The following is a 17,071-nucleotide window of genomic DNA, read 5'->3' as shown; positions in this document are numbered from 1 at the left end:
ATTTCTTTTTCCTCTGCATATATAAGTCTAGCTAGATATAAGTATTGTTATAGTGTCAGTGCAGAACTGCATTATGTTTCGAGGCTAATTAACATGGTTAGTCTGAGATAAAAATTGTTCGTGCCAGTGTCATGCCCAATACTCTATAACGACTGCTTTAGGACCAATGTTTGTGCTTAGTCCAGACATAAATTATGAAGCGTCAGTGTCCATGGCACATACATAATCATATCGTACGAAACCTTTGGGGAAAATGTATAATACATGCTCACAGTACAAAGACGACTAGGGTTGGTCAGGTCTGGATCCACGGTATGCGCCATGCATTGTGTGCATGCTGTCTATAGATAAAGTCTGGGAAAGTTGTGTCGACATAAAGATATAATATGATACTTTATCCACCCAAAAAAATGATACTTTGTCGTGTTTAATAAACTAGCCAATATGTGCAGCTTTCCCTGCCATACACAACGTGCAGGTTGGTATCGAGGATTCAGAAAAAAAATGCCGTTAAGTGCCTATGGGCATATCACACAAATGGATCACACATTTAACAGCCTAGGATACCTTTTCAACATATATGGTTATCCAGCCATCTGGGATGCTCATTGCAGAAAGCAGCAGTATATAGACGGCAATCAAAACTGTTTCAGCTAGGGTTTGGGGCCGAGTGTGAACATGTTTTTCGATCGTGAGGGATAGTACCTACATTATGGTACCATTACAGTTTTGTTCATGATTTAGATATGAGCTTTCTGAGTTGAATACCTATTTTCTAATTCTCACATCTACATGCACCACAGTTTTCTGGAGTCACTGATTGCATGACTGTTAACTACTTTCTGGACTTCTGAGAAACATGTTCTTGTTCACCATTGCAAAATAGGTATTAGTTAGCCATGTCTGACTCTACATTTCGAGCATAACTAGTGGATCAACCAGAGCAGCCCCTACTTCCCTACTAATTTGTTCCCTTTCAAGTCATGGCCAGTCTTAAATTGTGCTCAAGCTCCGCCACTGCCCCCACATGAACCATTTCAAAAGAAATGAAACATTAAATGTAGAAATGCATGAAAAAATCAATGACATTGTCCAACGAAATAAAGGAAAACTGAAGAGGTTGTTGCGTCCACAAGGTTTGATACTGATTGAACGACAAGTGAGACAATACTAAATGGAGTTGTACTCCATGGGTGTTTGAGAATTGCGCGTATATATGTAGCCCTGTGTACATGACTCTATCACTTCACGATCCCCTCTTACTGCCTAATAGATTTCCATTTTTGCTCGGACCTTCCTAGCCTCTACCTTTTAGCTAGCTTCATTTTTCATTTATTCTCCTTCCATCCCATGCAAGTTCAAGGCGAAGCAAAACATGCACATGAGTAAAGTGAACTTCTAGTTGAGTTATAACTCTGCTCTTTTGCCACCTAATCACTCCCAGCTCACCTTCATAAGAGTCAGAAACTCATAATTAGGGAGCAGAGGAGATTTGGAATGAGCTCTTACTTCTCCATGAGGGAGGGAAGCCGCATTCGAATATAGACATGGGAGACATAGGGAAATGAAGGGTCAGTTGTGGTGTCGAGTATTTTACAAATGGACTTACATTATCTACAGCTTCATAAGCAGGGTCTCTTTGTGGTTATTTCATTGCATGCACAAATTCCTCAGCCAAAACTAGCTTAGCCGTGGTTGTTGGGGACAACCATAGGCTAGCTATAAATCAGTATTTGGTTATGGGGTGATTAAGATGGTTTGGAAAAGATCAGGGGGTTATTTACCCGGTTTTTGACTTCAGGGGGTAAATTGGCCGGTTCGTGAAATTCGGGGGGTTATGTGGACTTCTTTCTGCCACCATGGAGTCTTTTTCGCATCCCAGATGCAGTAGCACACTATATGGTCGCCTGCAGCAAGCAATCTGCAACGAGTATTTAGCTAGCAATATGCAACGAGTATTTAGCAAGCAAAAAGCTACTTTTTTTCTAATTTGTGGCAGAAAAAACTACCAAGTGAGGAAACTTGCTTATTTAGCCCGAAATTAAACTCGATTATGAATGGGTTGGCCCACATGTACGGGTTGAAGTTGCACAATAGTCATCTGCGCAAGATTGACCATTATGATTGAGTGTTATGATAGATAAGACCCAGATGTAAGCATCAATCCTTTTCTTCCTTAAAACATTTTCACTGAGACATTTCTTCAAAGAGTTTGTATGCGTGGTTGTGTTACAATGTGAACATACTAATTAGTACATAGGCTAATCTAATCACGCGGGACAGTGGTCAGTGGCCGATTCTAATCCTAAGAAACCATTAACCCATCCTAATCTAACCATAAAAAACATCGTGCTGCTCATCTCCCCTTTCCTCGTTGCGCTGCTCTGGCCAGGCCGTCGGCGGCCGCGCCGCTGGAGTACTGCCGGCTGGGACGTGCTACGGCGAGGTCCCAGGCCGCTGCCCAGTGGCTCGTCATGCCTGCAGTTCGTGCCATACGGCAGGCTGGCCACCGCGCTGGCTGGCCTTCGCCGTCAACGGCCAAGGCAGTGGTCACCAACAGCATGGGTCTCGAGGTGCTGCTCGACGACGGCGGCCATGTCCACCACGGAGAGCGCCATGCCGAGGAGCTCGGGTGTGTGCTTTGGCCGCCGCTAGACACTAGCTGTTGAGCACCGTCTAGGCTCGAGGCTATGCCTTGGTCTTGCTGGCTGCGTGCACCACCAGCTTCCGGGCCTACGGCGAGGGTCTGAGCGTGGCCGACGAAGGAGGTTGCTGGCGTGTCGTGCCAACGGTGGCCTTCAGTTCCGATGTCGTGGCTCTCCGGCGCTCTGCTCGCCACCTCCCGCGTGTGGTCGTTGATCTGGACGTGATGGTGAGCGCCACCGACAACTTGATGGATCCCATTCCTCCGACGTTTTTTTATAGGGAATTTCAGAGAAAAGAGATGAAACTCACATGTGGGCCCTACATGTTAACGACGAAAGTAACGGTGTTGATTTCAGCCTTGATGGGTGGGCCAGCCTGTCATAATCATGTTTCAGCGAGCCAAATCGGCCACTATTCTCAATTGGTATTTTTTGCCACATAATTAGAAAATTTTTAGAGATTTTTGCAAATTTTTGTAGAGTGATATTTTCTTGATAGGGTTAGCCGGAAAGTGATAGTTTTATTGTTAAATACTTGCCTGCAAGTACCACATTTTAAGAGTGTGGCTTACCGGTGACCTTTATTGAACTGACTAATCAGTAGCAACATTCCGACCATGACAAGAATCCACCGTCGCATAATCACATAAATGTACTGAATTTTCCAACTTAAACTTTACAATGATCAAATCTAAATAGTACACATCGAGGTACTACTGTGATATCTGCTATTATTCAATACTATTTTCAGAACAGCAGCTAATAGCTCTGAATTTATGTGTGGATCCTATCACATAAAAGTAAGAAGTGGAATCCGATCAGACCTTCGGTAGAAACTCGAGCCCTGTAGCTTCCCAGATCGAAGCAGAGAGAATTAATTTTGAGCTGCTTTGTTGCTTGCTTTCACATACAGCTGCAGCCGTTCTCTAGCAAGCAGGTTGCAGTGTCCCTTATTTTGAACTGCCTCAGAAATTTCTTTAGCCACACGCATTGCTCTGTCTTGAGCGTCCATGGGGACTGCTGGTTGACATGCTTGCACATGCTTTGAAATTGTCATGACTGCAGTGAAGAGCGATAATCGGCACTAGGTCGTAAAGTGGTAGTCGCCATGAAGTCGAGCAGTGAGGACGTGTGTGTAAACTTTTCTGGTGGTAGCTTGTCTGAGAGCATTCACGCCCAAAATATATCAAACGTGGATGCTACCAGTTTAAAGTCAAAAGCATACCACAGCAAGCAAGTAGACACTTTAGCATTAGAAAGCAGAGTAGGATTCAAACATAAATGAACAGATGCTTCCCCGTGATGCTGAAATGGATGGCAAAAATAAGGAAGACCATGTAGCTCAAGCTACAGAAAACCACACTCAAGAAACAGAAGCCATCTACTCCGCGTAAAAGATGACCAGTTATTCTCCAACAGAGCAAAGATAGAGTACCACACGGTGAATCTTGTACGCCTTCCACTGTAACGTGTGTTTCAAGGCACGACAATCAACCAAGGCCAGCTGAAGCTGAAGATTGTGGATGTCTCTTGGGTCCTGGTTGCTGCACGCTGTGAGGTTATGGTTCCATGATCCGTTTCTAGCTTGACCGGTTGGAATCAAGTGTTGTGCCGAGTGCCATAAGGATAACTTAGTCTTGGACGGAATTTTGATCGTCCAAAGAGCTGTCCATCGTTTCCCCTCATGGTTAGAGTTTGATGTCGATGTTATGCCATATACCGATGCCTAACATTTGAACTTCGCGTGTATAAACAAAGAAAAAGTTTTATAATCAACCGGCTGATGTACGCGCTTCGTAGGTCGCCTCTGGCGTGCGCCACGCGTCCAGTTGGCCCCATGCGCCGCTTATCTTCCTCCCTTATCCTTTCCACCCTTTATCTCTTTCCTCCATAAGACTAGCCACAATGGGTAGTAACATAGAGTAGTAACATTGCCCATGTGACTATTCTATGTTACTACCTCTATAGTGGGGCGTAACATATGTGTGGTAACATGCAACACTTCATTTATTAGGCTATAGACTCATCTTGTCTTGATATGTGTGATGTTACTCATACTAGTAGTAACTAGCTATGTTACCACATGCCTCTCTTTCTTCATTTATTACTTGCCACATCATCTATTTTATCTAGATATGTGTGATGTTATTACCTATGTTACTCCCATTGTGGGTAGTCTAAGCGTTTTAGCCGCTCGTTCTGTTCCTCCCTTTTCTCTATTCCTTCAGCACATCGCAGCCATGGGAGCCATCGCCGTAGACTGTCGCCTCTGCCTCACATTGCTGCAACGCCTGCCCCTGCACGGCAACGCTCTACACCGCTGCTGCAAATCGCCGTTGCCTCGTGCCGCTGCACCGCTGCTCTACTGCAGTTCCGGCGAAGTAGCTTGCATCGTCGTTGCAGCTAGCTGCATCGCAGCTTCTGGCATGGCCGCCGCGTGCTGTGTTGCAGTATCCGCCATCATCATCAGCGCTGCAATGAAGCTTCGCCGGGGTTGTTGGAGCTCCGTCGCGGCTGCAATGGAGCGTCGCCGGTGGCTCAGGGGAAGCTTGGTGTTGCAATGGAGCGCCCGCCGGCGTCTCCATTGCAGCTCCGGGTGCTGCATCGCAGTGCTCGCAAGCGGCTAGAGCAGCTAGACGCAGCGCTCTGGTGTTTCTATGGGGCACTTGTAGTGGGCGGCTCTCCGGTGCTGTGATGTACGCTCGCCGGCGACTTGCGTTGCTGCGAGATTGAAACAGAGGGGGCGCTGTTTGGACGCGATGCTAGAGAGAAGGGTTAACGCGCGTTGACTTTTCTAAGGGCTGGATGTTGGCACAGTCCCTGTACGTCGATGCTACTCGTCGAAGTACTTTCTCGACAAGATTACTTTTGACCACAGCAACACGTACCTACAAGGAGACGTACAAGTATATATAGGAGCTAAGCTAGCCTAAACTAGTCCTATACCTATACGGTTTGGTGATTGCACCTGTCCGAGCCGGACAAGGCCACTAATCGTGGTTTATTCCAACACTGGAAAGAATGGATCGGAAGGCTGGCGACCTGACTGATTTCGCAAGGAAATCAGTTGGATGATTTGTAGCAACTGTCACAAATAAGAGGTAACCAGATCTTACCGTCAAGATCCCAGAGAATTGTATACGGACTACCGCCCCCTTGCGTCGCTCCCGCGAGCGACCGCGGCAAACCCTAGCCGCTGCCGCGTCTAGGCCTCCTCCAGCTTCCTCCCTCGCCGCCGCTGATGCTACATTTCCTTGCTTGCAATTCTACTAACTATTGTTGTTATAACTTGTAGAGTGTAATAGATTAATTAGTATGCTATGTAACTAGAGTATCGTACCCCTATCCTACGTATCATGACTAATTGCGACTGAGGTCTGTGTTTCGTGAAGAAGACTCCTGGTTTGTATGTTATTAGTGATATTGTTTGTACGTTGTTTGTGGAATTGCTCTTGTTCATCATTGCTGAAAATCTGCTTCAGTTAGCTTTACTTATGTAAGTCTATTTCAACAGTAAGACTGAAATGAAGCTTTGTGGCTACATATTTTCTGCTACATACGGAAGTTCATATATGCTGAAGTACAGTTGTGATGGTTTATTCAGGAGTGTTTTCTTTCTTTCTTTTCTCTGCGGAGGCTGATTCAGGAGTTTGTACTTGCTACGATGAGAATGAAGTATTGATGATTGATGAAGAGATGGTAAATGCATTTTATATAACAGGGGCTAAGAGGATGAAGTGTTGACAAATTAAGGGGAATATTATGTGAATCTAGTCGCTGATCAAATATAATCGAAGTATCAATTGATGGCTGGTGTTTGTGTTGCAAAGATTAAGTGAAAATATTTGTTGATTTTTCAAAGCTGACAGCAGCAAGTAGATGGAGCTTGTAGTTGTAGGTAGAACAAGCAGCTGGGTAGAACCACTTGTAAGATTTGTAACAAGAGACACAAAGATGTCAAGGTTGACAACGACACCCCCACCATGGAGGCAGCCAGGATGATGAAGATGGCCTGCGTGATGGATCCCACTTCCTGCTGGGCACCGAAAAAGGCCTCCAGATGAGACCGCTTCTGAATCGAGGATGCGAGTGGCGAAGTTGAAGCTATATGTTTCTTTATGGGGGTTTCTCAATTTATACGAATTCTCAGTGTTGTACTCACGCCAAAAAGAGTTAAGAGGGACCCACAAGCTCAAAAGCACTCCGGCAACCTAGGGCGCGTCATGTGAACTTGTGGCGTCCTTGTAGGTCTTCTGGTCCCTCCCTGAAACTTCAGGGGTTTCTTATATCCAAAAAAATCAACAAATTTTTTTATCGCGTTTGAATTTCGTTTGTTATGTTTTTTGTGCGAAACAAATAAATAGGCAAAAAAAAAAAACAGAAACTGGCACTAGGCACTAAGCTGATGTGTTAGTCCATAAAAATAATATAAAAAACACAAAACCATATAGGACTCATTTAAATATAGCATCATATTTCAGAAATTATAGATACGCTGGAGAGGAATCAGGGTTAAATGCTTTAAAATCACAAACAGGCTTACTTTTCCCTTTATGACTCAAATGGTAAAATGAACATTGTTCATGGAAGGTCAAAGTGATGGAACAAATTTTAGTATTCATAGGTCACATGGCAAACGACATCTCAAATTATGCTTAACCAATATTTGCAAAATGGCCCAAGGATTTGATTATCCGGGCCATATCGTTCTTTCAATAGGACTGAATGCTACTACACCTATGAGGTCTCAAAGAAATAAATTGCCAAGGAATCGATCATATACCTACCACACCAGAGCGATACGAAAAACAGTGTTTGTTGATGAACCTTTAACAAAAGTAATGCAATGTGTGTCATACTAAAGAGGCGACTGCATGCAGCAGGATCTATTAATGTTGGCCGGCCATGGCATGTGGGACAAGGCTGGATGGTGTTGTGCAATGTCCATGTGGAAGAACCGACCATATAAGCATACACATGTGAAGATGCAACGTTGAAAAAAAAAAGCAGTAGACTCGACTGAGTCGTCATTATCCCCTCATCATATCTACTAGATTTCCTTCACACCTTTCTATGCTTTGTATTCTACCTAGCCGTCTTGGTTCTCTTTTTGTTATATCGCATTATATATAGCTGCTGGTTAACTGAAGCACCCCTTTGACACGAACAAAATCCTCGAGTTATGACTCCGAGTAATAAAAGTGTCATGGGCCTTACGAGTGAGTTCTTGTTTCTGTGCAAGTAACAACTGTTCTGAGTCACTAGGAATAGGAAGCACGGGGAAAGGTAGAGTTATCTCTACCCTACAATCTTCTACATATGGCCTATACAGTTCTACATTTAGATTGTGGACAACTATTAATGTCTTAAGAGTCAGTTGCTCAGATCAGAAACTTGGTACGATCATTTCCACATAGTCTCAATGATAACAACCATTAACTAATTATTATGTGCCGGTGACTTCCCCTTGTAATTCATTGTATTTAGTTGACTATTAAATCAGCTACTAAGATAATTGAGACATCATTTTCTTACCCCTGGTATTGAGCATTTATAATTTTTATTTCTGCTTGCTCATCCATAATCATAAAGAGGGTTCCTTCCTCAGCTGTTAAATCAAAAATCTACTCCACGTAAAAGTAAACACCAAGAATCCTCTCATACATCAAGGATAGCGTAGTAGAAACTACTCTAGTTACATAACTTGAACTAATCCACTATAAGTCATCATATGTCATGATTCAGTTGCGTCCACTCAAAACTCAATCACACAATACAAGGATAGCTATGAGCTGCTATTTAAGACAATTTACGCTACCGTTTGTCAAAGAAGTGCAACTCCAACCAGCTCACAACATCTATGTTGACACACTACCTTGTTACGGACATTTATATCGTACAAAATTCTGTGATATGATTCACAATTTGGTTCCAAGTCTATCTACTATATACGAAAAGAAAAATACGGATCAAAAATAGGAGAATAATCTAGAAAATCCCACGTTAATCAAGAACATCCGACCTTTAATTGTGTGCATAAAAAAACACAGCCGTTAGATCCACTTGAGTATTTTTTCCGTGGATAACAACTTAAAAGTTTAATAAATTACCCACCAATGGCATTGCCATTACATTAAACGACAGTGCTAACTTCCAGACGTCCTGATTTTAGCGATAGATCCGGACGATCCACATGCAGCCCGTTCTAGCTCGCGATTGCATGCAGTCCTTTTTCTCCACATGCATGTGATAATTAGTGCTTTTTTTTCCTCCATCATGTACGTGCATGGCATTTGTTAGAAAGCTTAATTACATGCATGCATGTGAGACGAAATTGATGACATCACTATAGATTCCCTCATGATTCAAAACATTCAAAATGTTTCGTAGGCCAAACCATCGCTCTGATCGAAAAATTATTTTCACATAAAAGAACCATCATGGCGAGAACTTCAAAACTAGATCCCATATTGATATGTTCCTGACGACTATTTTTTCGTGTAAAAGTTACCACGCATAGTGTATGCAAGTTATCACGTATATGATACATTAGTTACCATGATGTTTACATAGGAAAATTTCGGGCATAAAAATGACTTCTTCCAACTTTCTCCTCACATGCAAATGCACTAAAAGTGCGGAAAAGCTAATGTCACCATGGATTTTTTTGAAGTTTCAAATTGGTTTGTCGCTTGAATCGCCTGTTTGATCCAAAATCTGTTGTCACACAAAAAAATCCACCGCGACGACACCTTCGAAACTAGATACCATGTTGGCATGTTCTAAATATTTTTTGTGTGTGTGTCAAAAGTTATCATGCCTGGGGTAAATATGGTATCAACTCTAGTATGCGTATATTACCATATTATTTACACAGATCCTACCGAGTATGTTTTCAACAACTTTTTTTCCCGGGTCAAAAGTTATCGAGGTGTTTGTACCTAAGTTATCAGGTTGGGGAGCCTATATTACCATGTTATTTATGCTCCAAAACTTTTTTTCATGGGTCTAAGTTATTGTGGTATTTGTGGTTTTCACGGATCCTATATCACCATGTTATTTTACACAAATGTTACCGGAGTATGTTTCCAAGAATTGTTTTTTCAAGGGTCAACGTTATCGTGGTTTTATACCTAAGTTATCTGGTCTGCGATGTTTATATTACCATGCGATGTAAAGATAAGTTACTAGGGTGTTATTCCCCAGGTTAAAGTTACCCCTCGGTATTTATATGCAAGTTATCAGCTATGTGGAGCCTAAATTATCAAGCTATTTACATATAAGTTATTGGGGTGGTTCAGATTTTAGCTTTTTCATAAATATAACAGAACATCTACTTGACACAAACTGCATCTACTGTCCCTCCGATTTATCTCTGCAAACTGAATTTAACTCTTAATATACCCAAGCTGCATTTCACAGAGAGAAAATGGAACAATGAAAGCCCTGACACTTGAGGGCGGTTTGAGGCACGATACTGTAGATGCTCTTACCATGATTTTTTTTTACAAAAACGTCGTATATTTCAACAACTATTTTTTCCGGATCAAAAAGTTACCACGAATGTTTTATGTAAGTTATCAGGCTTGCGATGTAAAAATTACCGTACTATTTAGAATGAAGTTACTGTGTGTATGTTTCTACAACCCCCCCCCCCCCCCCCCCTCCCGCTCCACGTGTCAAAGTTATCAAGGTGTTGCACATGAGTAATCAGGTCCATGACGCGTAAAATTATCATACTATTTACATCCAAAATATCGGTGGTGTATTTCAACATTTATTTTGTGAGTCAAAGCTACCACAATGCAGTAAAAAATACTAACAGAGCAGCTGAGCCATTTGACTATTAAAACGAAAAAAATAGTAGGAAAAATCGGTGTAAAAAGGAAAAAAAAAGAGTTTATTATTCACGTCATGCGTTTTACAAGTACAAACACTACGTAACCTAAATGAAGTCACGACGTCGATGTAGTCCGTCTGGTTACGGAGTCCTGCAGGAAAACAAAAGGTGCTGCCTCGATCGTCCAGCCAGCCCACGTCTGAAACAATAGGCCAGGAGCAGCTCTGCAGCCACAACAGGACATCCATCACTGTCTTTCACATGCGTACTCCTATACATGTGTGTCCAGCCGGCTGCCAAATCGATCAGCTAGCTTGCTTCACCGTGAGATCCCTAGGGATGCACTATTTACTTCCATCCACCAGCAAGCCGACCATGACCCTACGTCTGAAACTTAGGCGAGGAGCATCTCTGCAGCCTCGACATGACATCCATCGCTATGTTTCCTACTGCTTACTCCTGCTAGAGGGAAGCGATCAACTAACGGCCTGTATATGCGTGTCCAGACGGCGGCCAAATCGACCAAATAGGGACGTGTCATCGAGTCTAAGCCAACAAGGAGCTCTCTGCAGCCTCAACATCAAGATGAAGCCGGCTGAAGAAAATTACTAAACTAGCGCGACTACCAGGGCCGGCCCTGTGGTATGGCCGGCGGGGCGACGGCCCAGGGCCCAGGCGAGAGGGGGGCCCATGATGGAGTATAGATGTATACTGCAGCCCAGCAAAAAATAGGTAAAAATATACAAAAGAATTAAAGAAAATAAATAAGATGGGCTAGGCCCATCACATAGCGCTAGCTATCGCCCCGATCGATTAGCCAACGCGAACAGGCGCCGTGACTGAAGCCAGTGAGTTGCCAGGCACACGACTGCTCGTTTTCTATCGTACGTTCGTCGCCCGTGACGCCCATCGGCCTCCTCGCTCGGCCGCCGCTGCCCGCTGGAGCTACGCGCGCCGCCGCCGCATGGCTCCGGCACCGCGGCAATATCTATACAAGTCTTGACCAAGTCTGCAACGCGGCCGTCCCCAATCCTTGAAAGTTTGCAAGTCAGTACGTTTTGATCTTTTCTTCATGATTTTCTAACCCAATTCAAATCTATCAATTTTTTGTCATTCTATGTACATGTCTAGGGTTTCAATCATCCGATCTATAAATTCCTAATTCCTTGTTCCTCTTTTTGATCCTTTCTTCAAGATTTTAGGACATTAGCCTGCCATATTACCTAAGAAGAAGCAACTACCTGGTGCTGAAAAAAGGAGGAAAAAGAAAGAAAGTGATCTGAAAATTCTACCACTGAAAGGTTCTTTGAGTAAGTTATTTCCATCTTCAAGCAATGTTGATGTCAGTGAAGAACAAGGGCAAGAAACTACTCCCGAGCATGTTGCGATCTTTTTGCGATTTTATTTGAGGTAATCATGTCATGTTAGTTTCATTTTGCGATCTTTTTAATATTATTATTGTTGATGAAGTCAGTTTGAATTTGGTTATTATTGTTCTCGATGGAGTCATTTGAGTTATTATAGTCAAATTTTAAACTAAAGATGTGTGATTGAAAGTTACTCTTAATATATATATGTGTGCGTTAACAAACATGCATACATATACATGGTCTTAGGACTTGGACATAGGGGCCCATGACGTCGAGTTCGCCTAGGGCCTCCCTAAACACAGGGCCGGCCCTGTCCAGAAGAAAATGCCGCTCACTGCTGTTCTCTGATGTCACCCTTGTCGCGATACCACCCGACTATATCCTGATGTCCTTGTTCTTCACATAGCATTTCCTTTCTGTTCCCAGTAGGAATAAAAGAATTCATGATAGAGGTTATTGAGAAACTGCAGTAAGCCAGTAACATTGCGAAATATTGCCCAACTAATAACATACAGAGAAGATACACGGTTCAAGTGTTCATCATTGTGCACGAATGGAAAACAATGAATCGAGGACTTTCACTTGGTTAGCCAAAGAGTAGACAAACTGGCCTAAAATACAAGTTTTTTCTTTGTTTCTTGGGTAAAATAAAGCAGCACAACACTAACAAAAAATTTCAGAGTGGTGAACAAGATGAACGGTTTGACAACTACGAAAATTAACAAGCACAACAAGTATTTGGAACCACAAGACTGCAAAAAGCTCCAGTTATATAGCATCATAACTAATCCACTACTAATTAGAACTACTACTCAGGGAATGCAGCTATCTGCTCATCCTCGATGGTGCCCTTGTCGCTGACCATCCAAAAGCTTCCTGATATCCCCCTTCACATGACATTCCTGGGACAAGAAATTAACAGAGGAATGGTCAGGAGAAAATAGAGGTCAGTTGGCATCCGAATATTTATTATCACTTGTCAACCAGTTGTTATGTGCACCCACAAATCAGAATCAACTTGGTCTAGCAGCATAGATTTTTAAATCAAAAGTACAGCCGGTACAACTTAAAAGCTCCCACATCTTTCCATTTCATAGTTTGTATTTTCGTAAAAAAAATATCATATGGCGGGACTAGCCACTTGTCACAGATAATGAAAATTGGCATGTGTTCAAGAAAAGAAACAAACCACTAAGCAACATTTGAAAATGAAACAAGTATTAAGATGTTGTGCATAAGTTTCAGAAAAACAATCTCATTCATACGTTGAAATTTATAGTTCAGAGCTAGGCAGTAGAAAATTATAGCATGATTTAAGAAATTGGAAGCTAAAATTTTGAAGTAGACAACAATGGTTTGTGATGATATTGCAGGACAAGAAAGTACAATGGTCAACATGATAACTAGACTAGGCACTTTCAGCTCTTATACATGTCGTATACGTCTATTGGTCGCACACACCTTGTGTATCGGTAGAACACACGCCAATTTATGACATCTTTCAAAATGGCCTAAAGAATCAATCATATACTAACACCATCTGACGGAAATACCAAACTATGTGATGAATGGTGTACACTGCAAAAATTATGAAACTTCAACAAGAGCAATGTGCAGATCATCTAAAGACCAAAAGGCAAACCTGGAAAGATCATCCTTGAGTCTAAGGAATATGGGTGGCCAAATCATCATCAAAGGATAGATATTTTCACAGTACCGTTGATCATTTATTGTTATCCCATCCATTTTATGCAGTGTCCATCTAGTGACGTCCAAATAGATAGCGTGTCCAGACATTGTCTTGAACAACACGAACTCGGCATTATCACCCACATGGCTTATACAAGGGAAACCAATAGCCTCGTCCTCAAGTGTGTGATCTATCATCCTCAAATTATCCCACATCTCAAGCAAAGAAATGGTACTGGCCAACAACCAGTTGTCTCCCTTGTGGATCCACATGCGAAGTTGTCCCTCCTTGACACAAACATGGATGAGACACACACCGGAAGCATCGCTGGCCCGGGAAAAGATGGTGTCAAACGTGTTATACTTCACCCCTTGTGGGAGTTCAATTCTGGAAACACTTGCTGCCATCAATTCCAAGACAATAATGTTGTCAATGTTACAGGCTGCAATATAAATTTTATTGTTGACGAGTACAACTTTTGGATCTACTAGCTTATGACGGAGTTGGTCTGTGGCCAATGCATGCATGCACCAGACATTTCCTTGCAACATATAAACATGCACCTTCAATGTTTGTGTCTGCATGGTCCACTCGGCCAAGGCATACAAGTAAGACGAGTCACCACATTCTTCTTTTGAGAGAATTACATCAAAAATCCGTTGAAAGGGGTCTGGGGCGTTTGGAAGTGGTGGAAGGACATTCATGTCTCTCTCAGGGCACAGCGGGTGGTGCATTACATGTTTCAATGATACTCCTTTGTAGTATATAGTGAAGACGCTGCCGTTCCGGCACTACAAGATTCGTAGTTTGTTATTGTAGGCATTGAAGCTATGACTCTCCACGTGGTGGACTATGGCGGCGAGCTCCGGAGGCTGGGGTAGGAACGGGACAAAGCGTGGAGTGCCACAAAATCCTGACAAAAACCCTCCGTTGATGTAGAAGCCAAGGAGGCGAGGCGGGTGGTGCTTACGGAAACGACTGAGGAACTCGCGGTCAGAGGCATGGTGGTACCAACGCTTGCAGACGAGTGCGGCGCGTACGAGGGTGGTAGGGAAGCCGACGCGATCAATGATCTCCATGAGGAGGTTGTCGTCGTCCAACACCTTGGATACTGCAGCCGCCATCGATATCGGAGGGTGCTGTTGTGAGTCGCCATTCCCACACGGTTTCTCCTGAGGAAGGTCCCTGGAAAAATCAAATTGTTAGTGACGAACAAATGTTAAACCGAATCAATCAAATAGACTAATTCTGTCAACCAATGTCGCCGACAGCAGAAGACATTACAAACAAAACAAACTGCCCGTACTGAGATGTGGGAGAGATTGGATGGTCTTGCATGTGGAGAATCTCCTCAGCAGCAGAATCCATCATCTATCTTCCTTCCCTTCCTCCCTCGGCTGAGTTGCCGTTGAACAAGTAGACGTGGCTAGCTAGGGTTTAATCCAGCGAGAAGAGAAAGAGGAAGATAAGGAATTGGGAGAGAAGAATCAATCAAATCGGGAGAAGGGGAAGAGCTCACATGGACCAAATCGGTGGAGGTGGGAGACGAAGCGTCCGCCGGTCGCCGCCGGGTCCGGCCGGGCTCAGGTCGGCCGCACGGTGCTGCGATGCGGTGCGGGCAGGTTTTGCTCAGCAGAGTTTTATTAGGCAAACTTCAGCTGCGATGCGGTGCGGACAAGTTCACGCGTGCGTACGTGCAGGCTGCCCAGCCCATCAGGCCATTACCATTGGGATTGGTAACAAAGTACCCCTTAAAAAAACAAAGCAGGAATTGGTGTTAGTTAGTTAGTACCACATTGCTCAGGAACGGAAATCCTAACCAATTTATATGCTGGATTCAGTAGATGGTGTTCACCGCTTGGCATGAGCGGTTCGCTATCTCAAAAAACCAACTGATGAATTGTTATGGTTACATGTGGCAAGTCTTGTTGAGAGTGATTCCTTGCTTGACTAAGCTTAACATGTCCACTGCACACCGACATGGTTGTGCTTAAGCTTTTTTTCATTAATCCATTTTTTTCTTTCATGGTTTAGTAATACTCACATACATCAACTTCAAGGCATTACTCTGGAGGTGTTTCCAAGGTATTTAACGAACATGGACTGCTCTATAGATGCCTTCAAGTTGTTGCAACAACATGAATACATGCTGGAAACGTTTGAATGGAAGCATACGATCGATTCACAAGGAAGCAATACCTCACCTGCCCCATGCCGTTCAAAGGCAGTCAATTTAAAAATAAACAGACTGAGACAATTTAGAACTTTTTGTTGGTTTTATAAAAAAAATAACTATAAAACCAAAGGACTTCGTGGGTCCAATTCTTCGCCGGCCTCTCCCTCACTTCCGTCCCTACCGCCGACGCTGCCGGAGGAGGCCGTCCGATGGCGGACGACGGCGGCGAGGTGTCCTAAGATTTTTCCTACCTTTTGCCCCTCGCCCTAGCTCATTCTCCCATCCCCACATCCATGGTCGATCTGATCCGATCTGATTCCCGAGACAACCCTGGCCAAGATCTTAGCGCCGATCTCGCCGTGGACAGCGGCGTTCAGTCACAATCCGGCGAGGCGCGCGCCCCTCCAGCCGCGGTCGTCCATAGTGACCGAGGTGAGGGGCATGTTGCCATCTGCGGCTGCCCACAGATGTTTCTTTTCTGGCACCGTTGTGTGGCCTTTGCCCGAGATCATCGACGCTACGCACCGATCACAGTGATGAGGTACAAGCGGCGGCACCACCACATCGTATGATCCACCTCGTCGGCCAAAAATTAACGGAGGTGGATATGTCAAGATGGATTGAAGGCCAGATGTTGTACACACTTATAATGTGTGAACTTGGTAATGGCAGTGATGTAGAAGAAGACTGGATGGGACAGATTGGAAGCAGTTTGCGTGTTGGACGATTGGAATTTTGCAGCAGTAATCTCGATGAGTGAGGCACCAACACTGGAAGACTTCGTTTTTGGTGATCTTATTTTCCGGGGTGAAAACTCTAGGTCTTGTACCTGGCTATGGCGGCTTCCTAGTGTTTCCTTTGGGAAGGCATTGTTTGGAGATTGGACCTTCTCCAGGGAGAAAATCCAGGATCTGACTATGATGATTGGACCGGACGACGATAGTGTTTGTGCATTATAACCTTCATGAAGGCGTTATTTTTGGAGAATCCTTTTCGGAGCCTACATGTTGCCATCACTGGTGGTTCTCTTGCAGCTATGAGCATCTCTTTATTTCGATGGGGCCTTTTTTTCTCTCTTCTTCTTTTTTTGGTTGTGTGCATCCGTGATGTTTAGACTTGCTCTGGATATTATGTTGTTGTAGAGGCTGGGTGTAATTGGTATCATATTGATATTAATATATTCCCTTTGTAAAAAAACATATCCTAGAGTCCAATGTACGTGTTGCATGAGCCCCTTTCACTTTCCTCACACCCCAAATCCTTATCCTATTGGCATGCACATGTTGTCGCATTGATTGCCTAAGAGCATCTCCAGCCGTTGGCCCCTCAGGGGGCTCGAAAAATCGCCGC

At 43.6% G+C, this 17,071-nt stretch overlaps 1 pseudogene; it reads right to left on the bottom strand.

Annotated features, from left to right (window-relative positions):
* Positions 1-12,663: 12,663 nt before the first annotated feature.
* LOC123142295 (uncharacterized) lies at positions 12,664-15,758 on the bottom strand (annotated as a pseudogene).
* Positions 15,759-17,071: the final 1,313 nt, after the last annotated feature.

Source organism: Triticum aestivum, chromosome 6D, assembly GCF_018294505.1.
Source record: "Triticum aestivum cultivar Chinese Spring chromosome 6D, IWGSC CS RefSeq v2.1, whole genome shotgun sequence".
NCBI classification, from domain to species: domain Eukaryota; kingdom Viridiplantae; phylum Streptophyta; class Magnoliopsida; order Poales; family Poaceae; genus Triticum; species Triticum aestivum.
This window is presented reverse-complemented; position numbering and strand designations above follow the sequence as displayed.